Source organism: Misgurnus anguillicaudatus, chromosome 8, assembly GCF_027580225.2.
Source record: "Misgurnus anguillicaudatus chromosome 8, ASM2758022v2, whole genome shotgun sequence".
In the NCBI taxonomy this organism is placed as follows: domain Eukaryota; kingdom Metazoa; phylum Chordata; class Actinopteri; order Cypriniformes; family Cobitidae; genus Misgurnus; species Misgurnus anguillicaudatus.
The window spans coordinates 34,105,148-34,132,052 of NC_073344.2; the positions used below are offsets into that span (position 1 = coordinate 34,105,148).

At 37.2% G+C, this 26,905-nt stretch overlaps 1 long non-coding RNA gene across 5 annotated transcripts; it reads right to left on the minus strand.

Moving 5' to 3' along the window:
- Positions 1 to 16,740: 16,740 nt before the first annotated feature.
- Positions 16,741 to 25,632, minus strand: LOC129425992 (uncharacterized). Of its 5 annotated transcripts, none has more exons than XR_008638263.2 (5): positions 25,300 to 25,632; positions 24,466 to 24,539; positions 24,087 to 24,173; positions 17,756 to 17,855; positions 16,741 to 17,612 (listed from the first exon to the last, which is right to left on the minus strand). It is a non-coding gene; the product is annotated as an uncharacterized lncRNA (long non-coding RNA). The 5 variants fall into 5 exon arrangements; XR_008638262.2 differs by having other exon boundaries at positions 24,466 to 24,542; XR_008638255.2 differs by having other exon boundaries at positions 24,466 to 24,542; positions 24,647 to 25,632.
- Positions 25,633 to 26,905: the final 1,273 nt, after the last annotated feature.

Genomic DNA, 26,905 nt, shown 5'->3' on the forward strand with positions numbered 1-26,905 from the left:
CACGCCCACCGGAGGAAAAACAATCCATCCGTCTCCATAGACTTTGTATTGCAAGAGGCCGACTCCTCGTCATTTCTGGCTTGTAACAAAAAACAGAATAATGCCTAAAAGCTGCTGTGTGACAGGATGTACAGCTAACAAGCCAAAAACCCGAGAAATAAGTTTTTATAAGCTGTCGACCCCAAAAAATGAGCATTTAAAGACACAAAAGTGGATACAGACAACTTTTCATAGTACTACTATTATTAGAACTACGCCCACTGAAGGGAAACGTAATCAGCGATCCAATTTTGTGTCTTTAAATGCTCGACAGCTTATAAAAACTTATTTCTGGGTTTTTTGGCTTGTTAGCTGTACATTCTGTCACACAGCAGCTTTTAGGCATTATTCTGTTTTTGTTATAAGCCAGAAATTACAAGGAGGCAGCCTCTCGCAATACAAAGTCAATGGAGACGGTTGGATTGGTTTTGCCCCGGTGGGCATCGTTTTCAAATCAGCATAACTGCGCTCTGTCTCTATACGTTTGAATGGATGTCAGCGGAATGAAAATGTAGTGTGACCGCCCCTTTATGTACTGTACACCATTTATTAACATTCAGACAAATTGTCCTACTGTACTTATTCATGCAAGCTAGTCATTCTCCTTATAAGGGCATCAGATCATATAGACATCTTTAACTCTAAAGATGGCAGACTCAACACTTGCTAAACAGATTTTTATCTATGAAAATTTTCACCAGTACCAGAAAACTTTTCAGAATTGTTACGGCCTGAAGAAATTCCCCAAAACTGAGGTTAACACAAACATGAATGCACCTGAGCAGCATTTACTCTGTGAGTTAAATAGAGAGAGGTCAGACTGCCGGAGGTTGTTACTCTCTGTGCAGTAGATGGATGTCTGTACTATGCCTCTGTGGCCGGTGATTTAGAGAGCTTGGCTGTTTTGCGCTTGTCTACGGGGACTGCCTCTTTTTTGATCGCTCTGATGAAGAGGAAGAAAACTGCCCATCCATCTGTACCCTCACAACGGCCATTGTCAGTCAGAGGCGATAAAAAACTTTTGCTTGTGCATCCGTGCCTGCTTTTCAAATGTCAGCTGTCCTGGACCCTTTTTCTGCTGGAGTGATTTCCCAATTCCCAATCTTTATCCATATCCAAGGTTGTCTTAACAACACATTCACTTTTTCTCACTTCGTTGGTGTAATAATATCTCTCAAAAAGTATTTGAACGCTTGAACACTCAGTACCAGGCTATACAGACATTTTGATAAAATGTATGGCTTAAATGCACCGTAGGTCGCTTTTGATAAAAGCATCTTTAGATAACTTCTTGGCGCTCTTGTGATGAGTCCTAGAGCCAGATTTATTAACCGGTTGAGCCAGCGCAAACGCCTTAAAAAGTACTGTCAGAATTTTACTAAAGACATGTAGTGATAAATTAACGCTGAAAAGACAAGAGTTGTTTTTGTGACTGATCTTATTACAAGGAGTTTTCCTTTCAGATGCTAAATTGATGGAAGGAGATTCTTTAAATAAATCACGCAAATAAAAAACGTAAATTTACTGGTATTTGCACCAATATTTAAAGCTTAAAGGATTAGTCCATTTAAAAAAAATCCATATAATTTACTCACCACCATGTGATGCGTATGTTGACGTCTTTCTTTGTTCAGTCGAAAAGAAATTATGTTTTTTGTGGAAAACATTCCAGGATTTTTCTAATTTTAATGGACTTTAATGGACCTCAACACGTAACAGTTTTAATGCAGTTTAAAATTGCAGTTTCAACGGAGTTTCAAAGGACTCTAAACGATCCCAAATGAGGCATAAGGGTCTTATCTAGCGAAACGATACGTCATCACGTCAAGAGGTCATGGAAGACGTATGCGAAACTACGCCCCAGTGTTTCCAAGTGTGGAGAAAGAGGACCGTTCCAACGTTGTTATGTGTGGAATGATACTAATTAATGTCTTTGTGTCAGCTTATTGTTTAAAATGGTCTGCAAATGTGCGTTTTATATATGTAACACGTGACCTTTCCATGGCATTCGCAATTACGTGAGGTTGCGCTGGCGCGTCACAGGACCGAAGATAGATGAGAAGTTGTGGTTTAAAAAATGACAATCGTTTCGCTAGATAAGACCCTTATGGTGCATTCCCACCAGCCGCGGTAGAGGTGGCAAAACTTGCTATTCGCGCGTAGTTGGACGCTTGAACATTTGAGTTCACTAGCTTCATTCGCGCGTGACATTCTAGTCCTTCGAGACATTCACACGGAAATTCACGTCATGGGAGGGGCTTCTGTGACTCAGCTAAGACTCCGCCACTACGCTCGCTTCCTGTAATCACGTCACTACTACAGCAAGGTCCTGACTGGTTAAGTTCAGATTTTTCAACTTGTGAATTTCCCGCGGCAACGCTCAATTCGCACGGAATGCGCCATCCACGCCGCAGGATGCCTAATCGCGTCTTTGCATTGACTTAACATGTAAATCACTTGCACTTGCCGCGTCTATCGCGTCTGGTGTAAACCCTGCATTATATCTCGTTTGAGATCATTTAGAGTCCTTTGAAACTGCAATTTTAAACTGCATTAAAACTGTTACGTGTTGGGATCCATTAAAGTCCATTCAAATGAGAAAAATCCTGAAATGTTTTCCTCAAAAAAAAACATAATTTCTTCTTGACAATAAAAAAATCTACATTTTTAGTGGTGAGTAAATTATCTGGATTTTTGTTTTTTAAGAAAATTGACTAATCCTTGCTCTTTCGCCGCCAGTGTATGAAAAAAGTTGACAGCCAGCGCCAGCATTTATTTTATGATTTTCACAAAAGTTTAAAGCCTTTCTAGAAAATGTTCTTCTTTAAATATTTAACCATAAAATATATAAAATAAAAGAACAGGCCCTCTGCTTTCAAAGAAAGAAAGAAACAAACAAACAAACAAAAAAACTTTTATCCTACCTTCATCACCTCTCAAACATGGGTAGGTTTCTTCAAAAATACCATAATTCCTTAACCCTTTAGTTATTAACAGTCTAGTATGTGTTCATTGTTCTCTCATAGTTTCTTCAAAATTAAGTTTTATTTGAGTGTTTTTAATAAAAATATTTTCATCTTCCTTATGACGCGTATGCCCCGCCCCTTTGATTGCCCCGCATCCAGTTAATCGAGTACTCGTCCTTCAGACCTATGGATTAATCGAAATGAAAAAGTGACATAAATGCACATCCCTAATACAAATTCATACAAATTAGTACCCTCATAAAATACATACAAATTGCCATGCGATTGTGTTGGTAATTTCATGTTCACGTTTAATAGTCAAAGGTGTCTAAATATTTACTATGTATTTTTATGTAAACAAAACAAAGAATGCCCACTTCCCAGCATGCATCAGACAATAACCCGGTACTTTCAAGTAACACTAAATGAGCGCACAACCGGCGAAAAGTCATTTCCGCCATAAAGCGTTTTCTCATTAAGCCGCATCTCATTGCACATGAAATCATTAGTCCTCGATAGGATGCGCTCAGATTCAGAAAGTGCTAGGGTCATTTTTAAGGAGCACTTAAGGCCGTTAGGAAGTCTGACATCATGATAGGGGCACTTCCCTCTCCATTCGTAACACTATCTCCCCCATTAGGCTGCAGCGGGGCGGAGGGCCAGTATGATATGGGTAAGGGGCAAAAGGGAAGTGTGTGTGTGTGTGTTTATGTGGTCTGTCGGAGCGGGGAGAGACAGGGGGGTGAAGTCGGCTTTTAAGGTGTCAGCGGTAAAATTTATAACACACCATAGAGAGGCAATAGTAGCACTCGCTGCCACACTCACTCAATAGAAATCAGATTAAAGGGATAAAGGGCCGTCAGTTATCGGAGTTTGCAGAAGCAACGCAGATTGGCATCGGACCACCTGGACTGGAAATGAGGGGCGGAGTCTTGAGGAAGACACCTGAGCCTTATGACTTTGTATGTAATGACTCTGCAGTCATAAGGCTCAGGTGTCTTATGGACATCGGTGATGATGATCATGGACTCGCAACGGAGATCCACAATGAAATATGAGTAACAAACCGTCTGCATGTTTTCATGACGGATGCGGTTTCACAGAGACAGTGATTGGCTCATCTCGTATTCTGTGGTAGAAACAACAGCTGGTTTAAAATGCGTGGAGAGACGAGTACATAATTAAAGTGTCATAAAAAATGAATATATACATTTATTTTAATACAGGGAAAAGCAAAATCATGGCTGGTAATAATTTTCTTAATAAATGTCAGTATGGTTCCATAAAGAACCTTTAACATCCACAGAACCTTTCTGTTGCCCAAAAAAATGTAATAGGGGACGAAGGATCTACAGACTATAAAAAGGTCAGGTTGTTCAGAGAATCAAAAACGTGTTTTTTCTAAATCATGTTTTTTCTAAAGTTTTTCTACACAACAAAAGCGAAGCAGATATTCACACCAGTGATGCGCGGGTCAATGTAAACAACCCGCACCCGACCAACGTTTTTAACTAACCCGCCCGCAACTCGGGCCGAAAAAAAATTAAAAATACAATTTGTACCCGACTCGCTCTCTGGCCTGCATTTTTTAAAAGTAGTAATTGTTTAAAATAGTTAACTGGTATCTTTATTTTAAACGACCTGACTGACCGCGACACGAATATCATAAAAAATATTTTTGGATGACTCGTAACCGCGGGTAAGCTCATTTTGAATCAACCCGATCACTGATTCACATCGCTCTAGATTACTCACGGGATTGAACTTTTGTTTGCCTCACACCTATGAATAAAAACATTGCGCAATGAGAAGTGTTTTCACACACACTGTCAACAACAACAACAACATTTTCTTATTTTCATACTGATTTCTATTTTATTGTTTTTATTTTGTGTTGGTTTAGAGGGATTCCTTAAGTGTTTTTTGTATTGCATGTTGCCGTGTTGTAAAGCAACAGATTGTAGCGCTATGCTCAATACAAATTTCCACTTGGGGACAATAAAGTGTATTCCATTTCATTCTGCGTAATTTTTCCATTAAGAAGACAAATACTATTGTTGCTCTGTACCTGTTGCGGAAATCCTAAATACGGCGGAAATCCAAACGCCAATGTGTTTGCGTTCACAGCACCATACATAGGAGCACACAATTGGCGAATTTCACTGTCTTTTCCAGAACTGGTTGCGTGGAACTGGTTGCGCAGAAAGTGCATTTAAAGTGAACAGCGCACGTTCACGGCAACTGCGTAGCCTAAAGCCCGATTTATAGTCGTGCGTAAGTTCTACGGCGTAGGCTATCCGTAGCCTGAGCCTGTGCGTAGCTCTGCGTAGCCTGATGTGCACCTTGCAAAAATTTTAAAAGCGCGTCAGATCTACGCGGACCGCAAGCGCTGTGATTGGTCCACCAGAACCCCTCCCATCAGGTAAAAAAACTGCGTCATAGGTATTTCCCGTGTGCGACGATGAAAACAAAGATGAGCCAATTTAAGGAGTAATTTAACTCAAACTGCAACAAAAGTCGCTGTTCATTTACTTCCATCATTGCTTGTCTTCTCAAATCATACACAACAAGTTGCTGTTTCTTCTTCGTTTGTGGATTAACCTGCTAAGCTTCTTCTTCATTGACGGTCGCGCTGCTACTGTGGTTACACGTGTGGATACTGCCTACCAGCAGTCTGCCCGTGTGTTTGCACGTCGACGCGGACAATGACGCAAAAGTATAAATGAAAACCGACGCTGTAGAACCTACGCACAACTATAACGAGCCCTTAATTCACATCACTTGCATTGCTTCATGCAAATTTAAGTCTATTTGCATCGTTGCATTGACTTTGTATGTAATCTACTTACGCAAATAATTAAATTCGCTTTTGGTATGTGCACACTTTAAGGCATCAGAGCGCATTTATTTAGAGTCGAAAAAATTTTGTTGTTAATGACCATATCCACCATTGTGGTTTTATAGATCCTTTTACTGTTTGTACACAATGATGATGTAGCAACATGCATCTTGGCAACGGAAATATGGCTAGAATCACAGCGTGTCAACCTACGCGAGCAGACTAAGCAACACAAAGACACAAAGTTATTTTAAGAAGTTGACTTTATCAAATGGTATCGGTCTACCAGGTCCGTGTACTAATAGTGAAGTGGATAAAAGACGTTAGCAGATGGCCAAATATATGTCAGGAATAATGTGGAATTGACGATGGACCATTAAATTCTAAAATATATTAAATATTGCACACCCAAGGTGGTTATGCGGCACAATGTATTACATCGCGGGTGTGCATTATTTTCAAATAATTCAAAGGACCGGAGTCAATTATTCGCTTATACCACGGTTAATAAAAACATTGCTCTGGTGTCTATTTTTAAGACATTTGACAAGTTAGGTGTGCGGTTTACCATAAATAATCAACACCCATAGAAAATTTCTCAGCCAATCAGAATACAACATTCAACAGCCCCATGGTATAAAATATATAATAAAAATTTACAAATATTAGTGCAACCGTAAACGCAACAATCCAATATTTTTATGCTGGGAAACCATTTTAATAAACTTTCTGAGTTGCTAACACCTTAGAACCACTGGGGACAACACCACTTCTGTTGCCAAAATGCCAACGCAACTATTTGATCACGTGGGCTGTAAAAGGGGCTGGTTGGAAAATGTTGGATGTTTTTGTCCCGTTAAGCTCATCAGGAAAATTCTTGGCTCCCTATGGGAATTCCAACCCTGTGCACATACACAACTTCAGGCAATTATCTTATAATGATGTCAGACATCTCACACTCGCCTGAAGTTCTTCTTAGTCCGTGTAGTAGTTATCTCATGTCATCCACTGGCAATTGAAGCTCCAATCTCCTGCAGGCTTTAATCAGAACTGGAGGTCAGAGAACACCAGAGGTCTTTGCTAAAAGATGCGGGTTAATCATGGACGGATCACGGTGGAGTGGATGGCACTCCACAAGCTTTGCTGAGTGGATTAAGATGGAGATTTTCTTCATCCAAGTCTTCGATTTCTTCATCAACTTTTAGCACAATGTTAAAGAACGTGATGCTCAAACCTCAAATCCTACCTACAGTAGGTTTTACTTGCTTTATCTAAGCACTTTTTATTGCGCTGACACAGTGGATAGAGGCTTTATGCTAAATATCCTTTGGAAACGGCACATCCCAGATCTTGAGTCTGATTGGTTGGAGGGAAGAGATGATGTTGAAAGTGTTTACTTTTGGTTTTATTTCTTCATAAGCAAATGAAAATAAGCAAAAAAAGAAATGGTGGGTGATTGACAGCATTCATGTCCCTATGAAGACCTTTCCCTCCTTGGTCATTACTTTTTTTCTGAAATCTCCTTTTGATGGTTAACTTACAGTTTTTCGTTTGATATTTAAACATTTCAAGTCACTTAATCACCAAAATCATTTTCAGAGGGGCGTTCTAGCCAAATGACATCCATCTTTTCCATTCCAGACGGATATACGGCAGAGACAGAGGAGCTTTGAAATGTAAATCTCATTGGATCTCCCGTCGAAGGGATTTTAATTAAATTGATGTACCTTATTTACCCTGGATTGGAGGGAATTCTCAGCTCTGAAAGATCACATTCAAGCAGATTTAGAAAGGATTTGACACGTATTGATATTGTATAAAGTCAGTTTTTAATTCTTTTCAAATCATGTTTAGTTAAAGTGCTCAGATGATTTCTGTTTTCACACTTAATGAATTGAAATAATTATTGAAACTGATACGTTACCTTTCTCAAAAAGTTTTGTTTGACCACTCAATAAAGAGAAAGTCAACCACTTGGGTCTGAACACACGGATGACCTTGAAAAGGACTTTCGCCTGTCCTGGAAAAATGTATACAAAGTAGATGTTCACACACAAACACACAAAACTTCTGGGCTATTTTCAATAGGGTCAAAAGGGGTTGTATACATTTACTGGGTTGTTTTAACCCATTGTTGGGTCAAATATAGACTGGGTTAAAAATAACTCAACTTTTTTTTAGAACTAGCTTAATTAATTAAAAATCGATATAGGTCTCTGTAAATGACCTAAATGACCTTTTATTGCACAGCCTGACCCCCAAAACGTGACAAGAGATTCAATCCTCACCTCTCGGCATTTGAATGGTGATCAGTCATGTTGGCAATTGGTAATTGTTTTGAGACTTGGGTTGGCCACTTCGGTATACAAAGAACCGCGCTTGTTAATGGCAGTGTGATTTTCTCACTTATAATTGCATTTTAATGTGATTATTGCTCAGTAAAGGTCAAGTCGATAATGAGCATATAATTTACTTAAGAGGCAAATGAATGAAAACGATCTAATAAAAATATGAAAAGTTACTAAGACGGTAATTGTATTTGGTCATTTAAAGTTTGAGACTAAAAATGAGATTCATAACCTGGTACAAGGTTAAAACCACAGAATAAAATTTATCATCGAATCCCAGATTTCCCGCCTCTAAACGGCGCATTATAACAAAGCAAACTGGTGATTGGTCACTTTCCATTTTAGTAATTTTCTCTTTGTTCTATGCTGGAATAAGATAAACCAGTCTTTGGTCAATCTGGCTATGTCAGACTTCTAGTCACATGAAAAGCAGTAAACTAATAATTCTCTGCATTATTTACAGGCCAAACAAAAATGGCATCTATCCATCATTTAGTCTCTATCTTAGCCATTTCCTTTCCTCTTCAGTGCTTTAAAATGACTATGATAAGCACATATGAGATAATAAAGAGCTTGAGCCTTATTCTGTCTAATGCACTGCGTGAGATTCCTCATAATGGCGCATAAATCACAATGTGATGATGGGACACATGTGTAGCCTAATGCCATTATGTGAGCCACCCAGTGGGAGTAAATAAGGAGCTATTGATTATCTTCCACCATTAGAGTTTGAAATACCTTCTGTGACAGCAGAGAAAAACACAGAGGCACATACAAGCACTCGGGCACAGTAAACAGTAAAAACTAGTGTTGTAGTACTCAAGACCGGCCTTTTGATGGTCTTGTCTCGGCCTTGATCGCATTTAGACTCATTTTGGTCTTGGATTTTACTTTAAGACCAGGCCACAGCTGGGGGGTATCACTAAATTGCAGATGCATACTCAGAAAATTAACCTACCGCCAGGCACACAATGCCACAAGCTCTCTTGTCAAACAGAGGGGAGGTTTGAAAAGGACATTGACACATACACGAGAGAAAATTCGGGTCTTCGGGTCCGTTCGAAAAAACCCATTCAGTCTAATTTACCCAAGATCCGCTATTATTATACCCGTGTCCGTGGCACACTTGAAAGTTTTAGCCCCGAATGGGTCTTGGGTCGGACCTTGGGTTTTTGGATCTAAGTGGATCCGTGAAGACCTCTAGTCTGAAGCCCCTATGAAGAACCATATAGCACCACTATAGCACCACATATGGTTCTACATAGCCCCTTATGGTTCTAGGTGCTACACAGGTACTTCATTGGTGCCATATGACACTTAAAATGGTTCCTCTATGATTACGAGCCAAGAACCACTTTTAGTGCTATTTAGCACAGTTTGTTTTTAATTCAATTCAATTCAATTTTATTTATATAGCGCTTTTCACAATTTGGTAATTGTATCAAAGCAGCTTTACATTAATAGAAGCAGTGAAAAGCACAGAAAATCGACAGATAGCACAACATAATACACGATAGCACAAGCAGCTAAATTTGCTGCGGCTATAAATCAACATTAGAGCGAAAGTATTACTAATGTAATGTATAGAAGTTAAGCCCAAGAAGGCTGCCTCCCCGGGTTGAAAACCCCCCAGACTTTTTAGCCGGGGAAGTAAAAAAAGTCCTAGGAGGGAAAAACCCTTGGGAGATATACATATATATATATATATATATATATATATATATATATATATATATATATATATATATATATATATATATATATATACATTGCAACAGATATTTTAGAGTGTATAATGTGAGCGCAATCCCACCTTAGCGCGATTAAAAAGGAGAGATGTCAACTGTGGGAGATGTCATTGACTCACCTTCGTTTGCCTCAGTTAAAACCTTTTGATGCGCGCAGCAGGGTTAGGTGAATGTCCAAGCTGCACACATGACAGATGAACTAAGCAATATGATGTAATGTGAAATGGCTGTGTGTTTTCACGTACCAAATAAATCTGAATAAAAAAACACCGACTTAACATTACAATGGGTTTCAGTGTTAACAGAGCGCTCTACTATCTGCTTTTTTCAAAACAATCGCATCCCAATGACGAAAGCGCGCACGGGCTCCAATCGATAAGTGAGTACGTGCTTCTAGGGGAGTAGGGAGGGAGGACAATCACGCTGGGGCATGGTTTGGATAATGTAAGTGCGCCCTTATAGTGCATTCAATCTATACATTTATTATGTTGCCTGGGATCAAACCCATGATTTCTGCGTTGCTAATGCAAGTTCGATCCATGGAGGCACAGGAACACATAAAAAACGTCCGTGGGATATTTGTGGGATGCACATCCAGGGCACGAAGCTCCCATTCCACCACATCTCAAAGATGCTCTATTGGGTTGAGATCTAGTAACTGTGGGGATCATTTTAGTACAGTGAACTTATTGTCATGTTCATGAAACCAATTCGAAATGATTCGAGCTTTGTGACATGGTGCATTATCCTGCTGGAAGTAGCCATCAGAGGATGAGTACATGGTGGTCATAAAGGGAAGGACATGGTCAGAAACAATGCTTAGGTAAGCTGTGGCATTTAAACAATGCCCAATTGGCACTAAGGGGCCTAAAGTGTGCCAAGAAAACATCCCCCACACCATTACACCACCACCACCAGCCTGCACAGTGGTAACAAGGCATGATGGATCCATGTTCTCATTCTGTTTACACCAAATTCTGACTACCATCTAAATGTCTCAACAGAAATCAAGACTCATCAGACCAGGCAACATTTTTCCAGTCTTCAACTGTCCAATTTTGGTGAGCTTGTGCAAATTGTAGCCTCTTTTTCCTATTTGTAGTGGAGATGCGTGGTACCCGGTACGGTCTTCTGCTGTTGTAGCCCATCTTTCAAGGTTGTGCGTGTTGTGGCTTCACAAATGCTTTGCTGCATACCTCGGTTGTAACGAGTGGTTATTTCAGTCAAAGTTGCTCTTCTATCAGCTTAAATCAGTCTGCCCATTCTCCTCTGATCTCTAGCATCAACAAGGCATTTTCGCCCACAGGACTACCGCATACTGGATGTTTTTCCCTTTCACACCATTCTTTGTAATCCCTAGAAATGGTTGTGCGTGAAAATCCCAGTAACTGAGCAAATTGTGAAATACTCAGACCAGCTCACCTTGCATCAACAGCCATGCTCAAAATTGCTTAAATCACCTTTCTTTCCCATTCTGACATTCAGTTTGGAGTTCAGGAGATTGTCTTGACCAGGACCACACACCTAAATGCATTGAAGCAACTGCCATGTGATTGGTTGATTAGATAATTGCATTAACGAGAAATTGAACAGGTGTTCCTAATAATCCTTTAGGTGAGTGTATATAAATACTTATAATTATTTGATATTTTTGCATTAATAAGAATGAACATGTTTAATTGTCATAAAAATGATGTCACAATGACAATAAATTTGAATGGTCCCAAAAACAGGGTAATTGTTTTTAAACACAATATGATTGATTTAAAGGTTTTACAAGATTTAAGGACACGTCAGCTGCCTAACCTTATTTGGGACTGAGAGCGGTTATAATTCAACCAAGGCAGCTAAAATGAGTGGAGGCAATTGATTTCCATAATAATAAGAGTGAACTAATCCAGTTTTACAATGTAATAAACAAAATTGTCTTTTCCTCTAAGGTAATTTAGGGTGAATCTCTGAGTCTTAATTAACAGGCCGTGCCACATGATTTGTCTTCTGATAGAAGATGACACTCGCATCGTGATTTCACTCCCTTTCGCCCCTTGTTTACGATGTTATGACGAAGTGGACCATGACTAATAACTCTTGTGAGATCACCGGTACACCAAAGCTTTTCGTTTTGCTGCGAGGAGACGTTTATAAATTCCCTGTGTTCATAAACCGCATGTCAACAATGCGAACAATCCCACGAATATTGTATACTCTTACAGATAATACTGTGATCTTGTCGCCAATAACAGAAAGTGTGATGTTGGTAGTTTGCTAGATTATTGACTTTCTGTGTATAACATGCTTTAGGCAAAGCTGCGGGCATTGCTGTGGTTTAACTTTAAGGAATGCCTGTTGTGACATAACAGGTAGTTTCTCTCAGGAAGTATGGGTACTGCAGCACCCCCTCATTTAACAGGATTGGATATGCAACACAAATTTTGGTCCATTTTATATTTATTCATACTGAGTGTTTATTTACACCAAGTGCAAATAGCGTCCCTGCTTGGCAAATGGTATAGTCGTGCCCGCCACTGTCTGGTTTTAAAACAAAAGTTTAAACTAATTGCATTTTGCCGACCTCGCTTTTCTCCCTTTTCCGATTACATATCACATCAAAAAGGCATTTATTTTTAATAAAAGGTGGAAATAAAGTGCCCAAATAGTGTTTGGTCCAGACCTTGGTGATGTCACAGCTGGTTCCATCTATACAAAATAAAATGCGCTCTTGTCTGTGTCCGATATCATCCAGCTGCAAGCTCTTTGATGAACTGTTGGGGCCAAAATCCACCATGACAAAAGTGTTTGGGACCATAAATGATGCCTGAGTGCTTTATTCCTTTATCACAACCTGCCATGCGCCATGGAGTTTACAACAAGCTCATCTGACAAGGCACATCCTTTTCTGAGCAACCAGTCTTCTTCTTTGTAAGACTATCAAAGTAAACTTGCTTCTCAGCTGGGGTTAAACTCTAAACACCTCTGAGGTTGCTGTGTATTGACAGAAAGACAAATCTATGTGGGTGTGACTGTGCCAGCAGTGGGTGGTGTGATGCGGAGGATGCTAATAAACTCAGACAAACTGAGCAGATGCTGAAACGGAGGGCAGACTGGAAGCCCCGGGCCTTCCCTTCAGCTGTGGTTCTTGTGCTTCTCTAGTGTGATTTTATATATATATATATATATGTGTGTGTGTGTGTGTGTGTGTGTGTCCAGCTATATGTCTGTCAGTGGATGCACAACCGGAGGCTAAATGTTTCTTTTGGATAAAAGCATCTGCTAAAAGAATAAACGTGAAAGGCACTGTGTACTGCATTTGTGTGGTCAGTCGTCACTGAAATCTGTGTATTGTTTTAGTTGTTTTATGACACATTTGGGGTTTTAAAATCATAGAAACCAGTGTGTTGGTCTGAAGAACCCATAATGTCAGGAATAGTGCACTCAAGACTACAATGAAGACGATTCTTGATAAGGCTATTTTGCTAAACTGCCGCTGTACAAGGTGCTGCAAAATGCCACAGATGAACCATTTATTTTTTAAAAGTGCTCATCTGTAAAGTGCATCTTTGTCTGAAAGCATCCTGCTTGGTGTAGATCTGTTTTAAGCTTTGAAAGTGCCAGTTCATAAAATGATGATTGTTTCCTGTATGTGGGGAGCTCTCTCTCTTTCTCCATCTCATTGTGACAGTGAAGAAAAGGTTATGTGCTTTTCTGTACTGTTTTTAGTAAGACTTTAAAGCAGACACCCTCATATAAAGATATATGGATAAATATATTGATTTTCAAATCATGTTATATTCAATGTTTTCCTATGGTTCTTGTAGACTTTAAAAAAAAACTGGTTGATTTAACACACGGTTAGAAAATACTGGACAGATCCAACTTTTGGCTTATAAATAACAACAATCCAAACTTAATGATTATAGGAACACCTGTACAATTTCTCATTAATGCAATTATCTAATCAACCAATCACATGGCAGTTGCTTCAATGCATTTAGGGGTGTGGTCCTGATCAAGACAATCACCTGAACTCCAAACTGAATGTCAGAATGGGAAAAAAAAGGTGATTTAAGCAAGTTTGAGTGTGGCGTGGTTGTTGGTGCCAGATGGGCCAGTCTGAGTATTTCGCCATCTGCTCAGTTGCTGGGATTTTCACGCACAACCATTTCTAGTGTTTACAAAGAATTGTGTGAAAGGGAAAAACATCCAGTATGCGGCACTCCTGTGGGCGAAAATGCCTTGTTGATGCTAGAGGTCAGAGGAGAATGGGCTGACTGATTCAAGCTGATAAAAGAGCAACTTTAACTGAAATAACCACTCGTAACAACCGAGGTATGCAGCAAAGCATTTGTGAAGCCACAACACGCACAACATTGAGGCGGATGGGCTATAACAGCAGAAGACCCCACCCACTGAAAAAAAATGATTCATTGAATTTAATCCATTTTTTTAAGGCAAGTGGTTACAATCAATTTATTTAAGCTACATTTAAACAAAAGTTTTAATTTTATTTTACTTTACTAATCTTTTTTGTTTAAATGTAGCTTAAATAAATTGATTGCAACCACTTACCTTAAAAAAATTATTAAATTCAATGAATAATTTTTTTCAGTGTACCACTCATCTCCACTCCACTACAAATAGGAAAAAGAGGCTACAATTTGCACAAGCTCACCAAAATTGGACATTTGAAGACTGCGTAAACATAATGAGAACATGGATCCATTACCACTGTGCAGGCTGGTGGTGGTGGTGTAATGGTGTGGGGGATGTTTTCTTGGCACACTTTACGCTCCTTAGTGCCAATTGGGTGTCATTTAAATGCCACAGCCTACCTGAGCATTGTTTCTGACCATGTCCATCCCTTTATGACCACCATGTACCCATCCTCTGATGGCTACTTCCAGCAGGATAATGCACAATGTCGCAAAGCTCGAATCATTTCAAATTGGTTTCTTGAACATGACAATGAGTTCACTGTACTAAAATGGCCCCCACAGTCACCAGATCTCAACCCAATAGAGCATCTTTGGGATGTGGTGGAACGGGAGCTTCGTGCCCTGGATGGCATCCCACAAATCTCCATCAACTGCAAGATGCTATCCTATCAATATGGGACAACATTTTGAAAGAATGATTTCAGCACCTTGTTGAATCAATGCCACATAGAATTAAGGCAGTTCTGAAGGCGAAAAAGGGGTCAAACACAGAATAGGGGTTTTCACACTGCGCTTAACCCTGGGTTATCTTCATTCTAAACCCCGCTTTTAACCCTGGGTTAAGGGGCGTTTCACACCTGTAATTTGAAAGCGGTGTTAGCACCACTTTTTACCCAGGGTTATGAAACCCTGCTCTGGAGCAGGGTTAGCACTGCATTTGTGGTGTTAACCCCGCATTGTGGTGCCAAACGCATGCAGTGTGAAACGAAGCAGGGTTAGAATGTTATGACCCTAATTAAACACAGCTGAAGTAGCTAATCAAGGCTTGATAATTACAGACAGGTGTGTTGAAACTGGGTTGGAGACTCTTGACCCAGGGTTTAGGAATGCACAGTGTGAAACGTCAGATTATGAATACCCAGGGTTATCTCTTAACCCCTGGTGAAGTATGAACAGTGTGAAACATGAAAAAAATAACCCAGGGTTCCGTTAACCCTGGTTTTAGAATAACCCAGGGTTAACAATTTCAGGTGTGAAAAGCCCTAATTAGTATGGTGTTCCTAATAATCCTTTAAGTGAGTGTATATTTATATCCCAGAAGTTGGTTCTGTCCAATATTTACTCAATATTAAGTACAAATTATTTGTTGCACTTAAAATGTTAAGTTTAATAAACTTGAAATTACTATTAATTTCATCTTGACTAGTGAGCAGTTCTGTAAAAATAATAACGTGCCTAAGTAGATTTAACAAAATATAATAAAACTATAATAAACCCTATTTAAAAAATTATTCTTGTTTTTTTTAACCAAAATTTGAGTTAAAATTGAAAAATGTGAGTAATTCTTAATGAACACATTATTGAGTAAAGTCAACTTTATCATGTATAACCCACTTAAATTTGTAAGAAGGAAATACGCTTAATAATTTTATGTTGAAACTACATGAATGATTTTGGTAGACATAACTAACTATACAGTGAACTTGTAGTTCCAAGCATGCTTGCATGGGACTGCATTTGGAAAGTACAATTTGAAATTTAACGCTATTTTATGTGTTTTAGCTAAAAAGAAAGACTTGTTAGTGTTCAATACTGTATTCATTTATCTATGTTTCTTCTTTGAGTGCCTTTGTTTAGACTGTAATGAAAATCATGATGTGTGTTAATTCACTCAATGAGCAATAACTGTACTAATGCCAGTCCTGAAACCAGTCTCTTCTTACTTGCTCATCATAATGTAGTATATAATAATAAATATGTAAAGAAAACAGGTACACTGTAAAACATTTCAAGTTGGTTAAACTTAGAAACGAAAGTTCACCTGCTGCCTTACAAATCGAAGTAGAATGAACTTGAAGATATGCTTTGTTTCAACTCACAGAGATATGTTTTACATGGTGTTAAACTAATCATCATTTATTGTTTCAACTTCATCCTCGTAGTTGAAACAACTAGCTAAGTTACATCATCAGTTCAATAAAACTCACTTTATCACTTTATCTCAACTCAAAGAGTTATGTTTTACACGGGGTTGGATTAATAATCATTTATTGTTTCAACTTCATACTTGTAGTTAAAACAACTAGCTAGGTTTCATTATCAGTTCAATTCATCATCTTGACTAATAATACTCACACTGAAATAAACTTGCAAATTATTAGCTCAAAAACTATTTATTTGCACAAGAACAATTTGTAACATTGGCTTGGAAAAGCATTTTTGTTAAAAATGAATATTACAAATGTTTATTAAAAACAAATTTCATTTAAATATTATATGGGTTTCTTTAATGTTTTTAAACTGTGAAATCAACACCATAGTTGTAATAATAGATACAGGTATGTGTAATGTTTCTTTTACTGATAAAAACTCAAATATGATAAAAATAGTTTTGCACTGTTAATTTTCAAATTATTAGTATTATTATTATTATTTTAAAAGGCACGTATTTTAGAGTTAGTTTTTTTTAAAGAACAATTAATGCAATATAACTATCACCAAACCTTTTTTGTTAATACCCAGTCGCTAAGAAAGTCTTTTACAAAATAAACCGATGGACCTTGGAAACAGTCAACATTTCACATCAGCTGGTTTGTCTAGTATTTAACACCATTGGAAATGACCATTACTGTTCCATCCCTGGCATAGGCATCATTTGCAGCGCTCAACTGAAGTTCAACATCATGAGAGAAATCAGGAATAACAAAAGGATCAGGCCATTCCACTGATGAGGCACTAGTAGTAATTGTAATGCAAAGTCAGAAACCGAACCAGAAGCTGTCAACAAAACTTTCAGTGTCACTCGATCTGATGGTAGATCTTTAATATCGGTGAAATTGCAGTGCTCATTTCCAAAGTCTGGATCCTCAAAGTGTAGAAGAAAGTTTCCTTGCAAGCCCAGAATGATGCACCATGTCACACATAGCTCCTTGACTGACTCAGGAAAACTCTCTAGGGTGACACACCTTATTTCTTGAGATGACACAATAACTCTGAGAGGTATCTTAATGCACCAACTGCTGTAGAAGTGTGAAAAAAGAGACTAAAGTTAGAAAAAGCAGCCTAGGCTTAGCTTCTGAAATTGTACTACGAGTGAAGAACTGCTAAGTCTAACGAATAAGCACCAAGTTGATAGCATTTGGCAACATTGTTTTTACAATACCTTATGTTAACTTGAATGTCGTCAAAGTGATGAGCAGCTCTTCTTCTATGCAGCCACACAGATGCAGAGTGACCAAACGAGACAAAGTAGTAAAAGCGGACTAGAAAAAAAAACAGGAAATTGTATGAGTGAAGAACTGCACAGTTTACAGTAAATGTATTAAGTTGATAGTATTAGGCCAACATTGTTTTTACAATACCTTATGTTAACTTGAACGTCGTCAAAGTGATGGGCAGCTCTTCTTCAATAGCAAGCGGACTAGAAAAAAAACATGAAATTGTATGAGTGAAGAACTGCACAGTTTACAGTAAATGTATTAAGTTGATAGTATTAGGCAACATTGCTTTTACAATACCTTATGTTAACTTGAACGTCGTCAAAGTGATGGGCGGCCACAAAGATGCAGAGTAACAAAACAAGACAAAGTAATAAAAGCAGATTAGGAAAAAAAAAACATGAAATTGTATGAGTAAAGAACTGCACAGTTTACAGTAAATGTATTAAGTTGATAGTATTAGGCCAACATTGTTTTTACAATACCTTATGTTAACTTGAACGTCGTCAAAGTGATGGGCAGCTCTTCTTCAATAGCAAGCGGACTAGAAAAAAAACAAGAAATTGTCTGAGTGAAGAACTGCACAGTTTACAGTAAATGTATTAAGTTGATAGTATTAGGCAACATTGCTTTTACAATACCTTATGTTAACTTGAACGTCGTCAAAGTGATGGGCGGCCACAAAGATGCAGAGTAACAAAACAAGACAAAGTAATAAAAGCAGATTAGGAAAAAAAACATGAAATTGTATGAGTAAAGAACTGCACAGTTTACAGTAAATGTATTAAGTTGATAGTATTAGGCCAACATTGTTTTTACAATACCTTATGTTAACTTGAACGTCGTCAAAGTGATGGGCAGCTCTTCTTCAATAGCAAGCGGACTAGAAAAAAACCATGAAATTGTATGAGTGAAGAACTGCACAGTTTACAGTAAATGTATTAAGTTGATAGTATTAGGCAACATTGCTTTTACAATACCTTATGTTAACTTGAACGTCGTCAAAGTGATGGGCTGCCACAAAGATGCAGAGTAACAAAACAAGACAAAGTAATAAAAGCAAATTAGGAAAAAAAAACATGAAATTGTATGAGTGAAGAACTGCACAGTTTACAGTAAATGTATTAAGTTGATAGTATTAGGCAACATTGCTTTTACAATACCTTATGTTAACTTGAACGTCGTCAAAGTGATGGGCGGCCACAAAGATGCAGAGTAACAAAACAAGACAAAGTAATAAAAGCAGATTAGGAAAAAAAAACATGAAATTGTATGAGTAAAGAACTGCACAGTTTACAGTAAATGTATTAAGTTGATAGTATTAGGCAACATTGCTTTTACAATACCTTATGTTAACTTGAACGTCGTCAAAGTGATGGGCGGCCACAAAGATGCAGAGTAACAAAACAAGACAAAGTAATAAAAGCAGATTAGGAAAAAAAAACATGAAATTGTATGAGTAAAGAACTGCACAGTTTACAGTAAATGTATTAAGTTGATAGTATTAGGCAACATTGCTTTTACAATACCTTATGTTAACTTGAACGTCGTCAAAGTGATGGGCGGCCACAAAGATGCAGAGTAACAAAACAAGACAAAGTAATAAAAGCAGATTAGGAAAAAAAAACATGAAATTGTATGAGTAAAGAACTGCACAGTTTACAGTAAATGTATTAAGTTGATAGTATTAGGCAACATTGCTTTTACACTACCTTATGTTAACTTGAACGTCGTCAAAGTGATGGGCGGCCACAAAGATGCAGAGTAACAAAACAAGACAAAGTAATAAAAGCAGATTAGGAAAAAAAAAACATGAAATTGTATGAGTAAAGAACTGCACAGTTTACAGTAAATGTATTAAGTTGATAGTATTAGGCCAACATTGTTTTTACAATACCTTATGTTAACTTGAACGTCGTCAAAGTGATGGGCAGCTCTTCTTCAATAGCAAGCGGACTAGAAAAAAAACATGAAATTGTATGAGTGAAGAACTGCACAGTTTACAGTAAATGTATTAAGTTGATAGTATTAGGCCAACATTGTTTTTACAATACCTTATGTTAACTTGAACGTCGTCAAATTGTTGGGCGGCCACAAAGATGCAGAGTAACAAAACAAGACAATGTAATAAAAGCAGATTAGTAAAAAAAACATGAAATTGTATGAGTAAAGAACTGCACAGTTTACAGTAAATGTATTAAGTTGATAGTATTAGGCCAACATTGCTTTTACAATACCTTATGTTAACTTGAACGTCGTCAAAGTGATGGGCAGCTCTTCTTCAATAGCAAGCGGACTAGAAAAAAACCATGAAATTGTATGAGTGAAGAACTGCACAGTTTACAGTAAATGTATTAAGTTGATAGTATTAGGCAACATTGCTTTTACACTACCTTATGTTAACTTGAACGTCGTCAAAGTGATGGGCGGCCACAAAGATGCAGAGTAACAAAACAAGACAAAGTAATAAAAGCAGATTAGGAAAAAAAAAACATGAAATTGTATGAGTAAAGAACTGCACAGTTTACAGTAAATGTATTAAGTTGATAGTATTAGGCCAACATTGTTTTTACAATACCTTATGTTAACTTGAACGTCGTCAAAGTGATGGGCAGCTCTTCTTCAATAGCAAGCGGACTAGAAAAAAAACATGAAATTGTATGAGTGAAGAACTGCACAGTTTACAGTAAATGTATTAAGTTGATAGTATTAGGCAACATTGCTTTTACAATACCTTATGTTAACTTGAACGTCGTCAAAGTGATGGGCAGCCACAAAGATGCAGAGTAACAAAACAAGACAAAGTAATAAAAGCAGATTAGGAAAAAAAAAACATGAAATTGTATGAGTAAAGAACTGCACAGTTTACAGTAAATGTATTAAGTTGATAGTATTAGGCCAACATTGTTTTTACAATACCTTATGTTAACTTGAACGTCGTCAAAGTGATGGGCAGCTCTTCTTCAATAGCAAGCGGACTAGAAAAAAAACATGAAATTGTATGCAGTGTTTCCGCTATATACATTCAACCGTGGCGGCCCGCCATGCCTAAAACATCCCCGCCACGCCTGCGGTTGTGGATAGAAGGGATACAGCAAACGAAATCTCGCTGGATGACCACTGTTTTAATCTAATCCTTCAACCAAACCCAACTCTAAACACAAAATTCCACACGATTGTAGGATGTACTTGTATCTCATTTAGCCAGAGCCGCTGTTTTCATCCTAATAATCCTACCTCCAAATCTAATCATTAACTTTTCGGCATTTGCTGTATCCCTTCTAGACAAAACCCACGGCGGCAGCTCGCAAAAAAGCTACATAAATGTCCGCTCTGCCAGACTGGCTGTCTTAGAAATAAATTCCTTTCTGGATTCGCGTTGTTAACTCATTTATAAATAAATCTCCTAAAGCATCATAATTTCTTCCATGGGTTTAGTTTAATGAACAAATAGATTTAAATCAACAGAGGATGATTAGGCTACGTCTCTGTTTTAAGAAATAATAATAAAATAAATAAGCCTATACGAAATATGTTACACTTAAATAATAATTAAATTGACAAAACGAATAAAAAAGTATTTGAGTTTCTGTTTTTTTTTGTGACGCGCTGACCAAAGCAGCAGAAAGCACGTCATGTTTTTAATGATTTTAAGTAGGTATGTTGCTAACTCCGCTGTCGCGGCTGACGTTTTGGTTCCACTCAGCGAAACTCAAGATTTTCTCAGGCGGCGCGCGGTGCTGTTGAAAATAATGCTTCTGTTGGTTTGTTGATGGCGAAATTTCTGAGTTTTTATTGTTAACACCACCGGAAGAACCATAGGTACCTTCTCGTTTTCAGGCACAACCTTTCATGTTTAACCACTGGCCGTGCGAGCTCGCCAAAGTCGGTTGTTTGAAAAATAGTCGTTGTTTTTGCTGAAGTTGAGTAAAGACATTCTTGAAATTGTAAAGACATTTAGTTTAATTGCTAAACTACAAGTGAACGAAATTTTAAGAAATTTGACCGACTACCAAAGGTGGTTTTACCTCTACCAAAATCTGCTTGAATGGTAAAGAATGGGACGCAGCCGTATAGCCATGTAGATGATATCTGTATATATAGACTGAATAAAGATTGTTATTTTGTGTAATTAGTGGGTTGTTTTTTTATATATCTAACTTTTTAGAAGTGGAATATGTAGAGGATATATCAAACAGCTTATCCTGAAAGATTCAGGTCAATATCTTAACGATTTAAAAAGTTATAGCTAAAAACTTCATAATTTTCATGATTCGGTCACATATTTTCTTGAATTTTAATGGAAAACATGGGACCAAATAAAGTGATGATTTTCGAGTTTCAAATGGCCAGTATTTTGTTATTCTTTAACCCATATACATGATCTTGGTCTCATTTAAAAGCTTTTTTCAAGCTCTTTCTATCTGAACAACTCGTTTTAGCATTTAACCATTTTGAAAATTTTAGCAACATACCTATTTTAAGTAAGCACAAAGTTTTCTCCTTATTGTGAGTTTACACAAATAAAAATACATAATTTGAAGTTTCGAATATTGTTTTACTTTTATCTTTATGACTATAAATTTAGGGTAATTTAAGGTGCAAGGTCATCACGCATTTGATGTTCAACGCGGACGCAGCGCAGGGCTGCGAGAAAAGACATTATTAAACTTTCGATTTAACATATTACGAGTTTTTTGGACATTCATTTGGAATCACTGTACTCAGTCATATAATCCACTTATCTGGTCATTAGTTTTTCAGAATATAGGCTATAAGCGCAGTAGCGCGCTGCTGACCGCTCAGCTGTCAATCAATCTTCTGTGCTTTAGATCGACACTCACAAAGTTTCACATTAAATTATATGATATTTGTCCCAAAAACAAAAGGCTAAATACTGAATACTACTTATATGCGACTGCAAGACATTAATAGTCGAATCTGTTTGTAAGGAAACTTACATTATTCCCGTGGAAGAGAAGAACGTTGGTAATAGAAACTTGAGGCAGACGGTGAGACTGTTTTATCTGTTTTCAGACTAAACAGCAGGGTCGGGGTACCCGCGGGATTTGATCTAACGGGTGTAATAATTTGTGTTGTAGTTGCAGGTCGGGACTCAATAGACAAGAGTAAAATGCGGGTCTAACATCCAAGACCAAAATTCGACTCGTTTTTAAATGGCCCCGTGCTTTGTGTTTAAGATCTGTCTGAAGACCGTTAAAGGTTTCTATTCAACTGCGCGATTTGCGGTGTGACCGGCTCGGGGTCTTTATGTCAAATGGTCCGGACCGGGTGTGAAATAAAATTGCTGCTGATGGATGTTCGGTCAATCACAGTGGTGCGGATTATCAAACAGCACTGTGCGTGAGTTTGCAACAGCTCTGTAACGCTAAACACGAGCACAACTTGTAATGCACACTACATTAAAACTACAATGAAATATCCGAACTACGTACGTAGCTATGTAACGTTTTTTAAGAAAATACATTTTAGATCAAACATAGAAAAGCAATATGCTATAAATATGAGGAAAAGTAAATGACAGCATGAAAATGATAAAAAATACATGTTAGTTTACTGTAGCCTATATTCTACTTTAAAAAAATAATGTACATTTATAATCATCATGGGCGCCCCCTGCCGCCACAGCTGAAAAAAATCCTAGAGGAAACACTGTGTATGAGTGAAGAACTGCACAGTTTACAGTAAATGTATTAAGTTGATAGTATTAGGCAACATTGATTTTACAATACCTTATGATAACTTGAACGTCGTCAAAGTGATGGGCGGCCCCAAAGATGCAGAGTAACAAAAAAAGACAAAGTATTAAAAGCAGATTAGGAAAAAAAAACATGAAATTGTATGAGTAAAGAACTGCACAGTTTACAGTAAATGTATTAAGTTGATAGTATTAGGCCAACATTGTTTTTACAATACCTTATGTTAACTTGAACGTCGTCAAAGTGATGGGCAGCTCTTCTTCAATAGCAAGCGGACTAGAAAAAAAAACATGAAATTGTATGAGTGAAGAACTGCACAGTTTACAGTAAATGTATTAAGTTGATAGTATTAGGCAACATTGCTTTTACACTACCTTATGTTAACTTGAACGTCGTCAAAGTGATGGGCGGCCACAAAGATGCAGAGTAACAAAACAAGACAAAGTAATAAAAGCAGATTAGGAAAAAAAACATGAAATTGTATGAGTAAAGAACTGCACAGTTTACAGTAAATGTATTAAGTTGATAGTATTAGGTAAAATTGCGTTTACAATACCTTATGTTAACTTGAATGTCCATAAAGTGATGGACAGCTCTTCTTCAATAGCTTATCAGCCACAAGATGCAGAGTGACAAAACGAGACTGAAAAAATTAAAAACAGACTTTTGTGGTTAAATTGTTTAAAAATCACTTGAGTGTTAACATTTGCAAGACTTTAATAAACATGCAAATGACAAACTTTGTATAGATATTAATCCGCGAATCGCATGGGAGCCGAACCGTGGGTCGTGATCTATTTTTTACAGTCTATGGTCGTCTGCGATCCGGTAACTTACACCACTGTAATCGCTATGATCAAAATACTTAGTACTCTTGTACAAAATACCAAAAATACGACATACAGATTATAAAATGGTAAAAATCATGCAAATACCTGTTATTTATGACAAGATAGGGAGGCAGTTTTTAATCATATGGTGTCCTGTATGTTCAGCAAACACGTGCGTCCTACTTGTAAATCCAGAAACACAGATAGCACGAACAGCATTTAAAGCCACTGATTAGAACGCAATAATCAAAGAAAAAAGATTAACTATACGCAACACAGCTGTTACCATCAACAACATGTAAAGGGGATTCTCTGGCGAGAGGTTGCAAACCTATGCGCGTGCGCAGTAGCCTGAAATGGCTGCCCTGCTAGACTTAAACACATAATTCTGTGGAAACGAACAGATATTGTGTCCACTTGTTAAGCGACTGAGAGATATAAATCTATTTAAAGGTTTTTTATGGCCTTTATGTCAGACGAACAGATCCTCGAACACTTATTAGACACTATTTGCGTTCATTTCAACGCATATTCCCCTCGTGCCCTTAATCGCACGAGGATAAAAATCTTTCAAGCATCACAATAATACATTACCCGTTTCTTAAACGCTTAAGACTCAGCCCGTGATTAATTCACATTGACAGTGAACAAACAAATCTGTTAAGCTTAAATGTTAAACTGTAAGCTATATTTATAATCAAAATAATCGATATAACGTTACGCACAACCAATTGAAATATCCAAAATTGTCCCCATGGTGTATTAAACTCTTTTAACATTTGATGCTTCGATGTGAAAGCAGATAAATATCCTGACGACGACGCATTCGCAAAGCAGGCTCGATGTCTGCATATTTTCTTTACTTTAAACTCAATATTTTTATCTAAAAATGTATAAAGGGCATCTTTATTACATCAAGACAAAAAAAATCATACATACCTCCTTTGCAGCCTTGCAAAAAAAATGTATTATTGGTCATTTCAGATGAGCGCTGTGTCTGAGGTAAAGTTAACTGAAATTTTCCCGGTCTTTTCTGGACACGACCCCTCCCTCTCGTTGTGATTCATAACTTACAGAAGTTAGTTAAATGAACATTCACATCACAGAGACAACTCACAAGTAGTTAAGACAATATGTAACTTTAAGTTTAACTTTGTGAAAACTTACAGACTTGGGTTGAATATCTAAAACTTGCTGTGTGTAGTAGAACTAAATAGCAAATGTTAGTACACATAACTTAATGAGGCTATAATGTTTTACAGTGTAGTTTTACATGATTAAATCATGAAGATTGCATTAAAGAAGTAAACCATAAGAACTTCAAAAAATAATGTAAAATATTGTTACCAAACATTTTTAAGCAGATATCACATATTTTTTACTATGTAATTTTACTTAACTTATTTAAGTAGATTTACTTACTTTGTGAAATTTACTTGAAAAATATTAGTGCAAAATCTTGCAAAATAAAAATGAAGTAAATTATACCTTTTTAAATAACTTAGCTAATTCTTTATTTTTTATAATTTATAGTAACTCTTCTCTAGTCAAGGAAGTTTTATTTAATTGTAATTTCAATTTGAGTAAACTGTAAAATAGAAGGATTTTTTTTACAGTACAAATTCTTTGCTGCCTTAAATTTTTTGTTTAATCAACTTCATTAATTTATTATTATTTATCCTGACTTTAGATGAGTTGTTACACCTTATAAAAAAGAAGTTGACATATATTTTAATTATATTTTATAAGTTATAACAACTCATCTTTAGTTAAGACAAATAATAGTACGTTGAAATTACTTGTAAATCTGAGTTAATTAAACAAACAAACAAACAAAAAATCAAGGTAGCAAAGAATTTTTAACAGTGTTAAACCAACCCAATAGGATTGACAGCAATTTTTCCCTTTAAAGTTTAGACTCTCAGTTGCACACATGGTTCTTAGTAGAAATAATGGACAATAAAAATTGCTATGCAGAGAACCCTTTTAGGGATCTTTATTTTCAAGAAAATATTACAGCCATTAAGTGCAAAATGTGTGGATCATAACAAAAGAAAAAAGTGAGAGAATAGATAGGAACCGAAAACAGAAGTTGACTTATATGACCACTTATTTTTTCACGAAATGTAAGTAATTCTCCTTCGCTCCCTTCCCACCTCTCAGTTTGACCTCTCTCAGGAACTGACCTTCACATAAGAAGTAAAACAATGAACCGAGAATAATAAGAACAATATTCCCTCTGTTCTTTCAGTAGAGGTCATAAATGCCTGCACGCTTGCCTGACCACTTTCATTGTTAATAGGACCCCGAGGCCTGCTTTGGCTCTCTATCTGTTCCACTGAACGGTGAGCGTGGATGTACCTTATCTTGTGTCTGGTGAAGCTGGCTTTGCATGCCTCAGGTATCCACTTTAAAACATTTTGGATCCCTCTTTTAGGATTCCAGATTTTCTGCAAAGTTCTGCAGTTTTGCAATCGATCATTTTTAATATATTTTGCAGCCTCGGCTTCGGAACAAAGATTCAGTTGATATGACTCTATCAATT